Source organism: Morus notabilis, unplaced genomic scaffold (assembly GCF_000414095.1).
Source record: "Morus notabilis unplaced genomic scaffold, ASM41409v2 Scaffold2224, whole genome shotgun sequence".
NCBI classification, from domain to species: domain Eukaryota; kingdom Viridiplantae; phylum Streptophyta; class Magnoliopsida; order Rosales; family Moraceae; genus Morus; species Morus notabilis.
In genome coordinates this window covers 187,051-188,451 of record NW_010367012.1, presented here as the reverse complement: position 1 = coordinate 188,451, position 1,401 = coordinate 187,051, and positions in this window count along the sequence as shown.

The following is a 1,401-nucleotide window of genomic DNA, read 5'->3' as shown; positions in this document are numbered from 1 at the left end:
ACGCACCAGCCGATATCACGATTCAAATACGTATCCTGCTTTACACGCTAATAACTAAAAATATGCATCTCTTACGCCAAATATATATATATATATATATATATATATATATTTTATATCTAACTACCTTAATTCGATCGTTTTCTTTACTCATGCTTTCATTTTATAAATGTCTTTATTATTATTATATTATATATATATATATATATTAGTGATTATGCTTTTATCACTAGTTAAGCATTAAATAATATACTTTAAAAATGGCCCCCTCTAATAGTTGTTGACTTTTATGAGTTCCATCATGAGCAAGCCAAGTATGATAAATTGAGCGTATGATAATACACTTAGGAAAACATTTTGGCCACAAATTTCGAAGACGTTTTTTTTAATAAAGAAGAAAAAAGAGATGGGAATTAAAAAACCCACATGGAAAACGAGAATGTACTGTGAATATATACTCTAATTGAAGACTTGTTTGCTAAAAAAAGGTTTGCAGTTACACCCATGACCACCGATAGAAAGGAGGAGAGAGAGAGAAGTGATTGAATTCTCTTGGTAGAAACCAAATAGCTGATGTAAGACCAAAACTAATCCATCACTATGGTCTCATTCATTTTACTGGTTTGAGTTTTTAATTTTAATTTTATTATAATTAAAAACTTTCACAAAAAAATACATATAACTTTTTCTACTTCAGTTAAAAATTATCACATAAAAGTACATTTTAGTTAAAATTAAGAACTCGAATCGATGAACTGAACGAGACCTATAATTAGACTTGAGATTTTGCAACTCCTTAAAAGATTAAAAATACACCAATTAACCGACTAGGAGAAATTTTTGGTTGCAACAGCCAAATCTCTCTCATTCATAATTCAATTATAAAAGAAGAAAAAAAAACAAAAAGAAAAAGTTTGTGATCTAATTTTAAAGTAAAGAATATTCCTAGTTGTGGTGCAAAGATCAGAACTCATTCTCATGTCCTAATCATAACTTGTTTTAGGTAAGGAAAATTTGACTACTAATTGCTTTGGGAATATATGTTCTTTGGCATCTAGATCCATATAGTGAATGGCCAATTCAGTCTTTACATTTTTTTTTAGTAAATCAATTCAGTCTTGACATTTGCTTAATGCATCTGCTCTTTCTACCGTATAGCTACTATGACTATTAATTATTCGAGGCAAACTATGGGCCTATTTGTTTGTGTTTTCATTTTCATTTTTTACGGTTTTCAAAGCAAAAAAATAAAAACGAGTGTTAAAAACGTGTTTGGTGTAAATTTTTTTAAAAAACAAAACCAAAAACGTTTTTGTCTTTTTGTGGAAATCAGAAAACGAAAAAAATGTGTTTTCATTTTCTCGTTTTCATTTTCTGTTTTCTAAAAACGGATTTCACTTT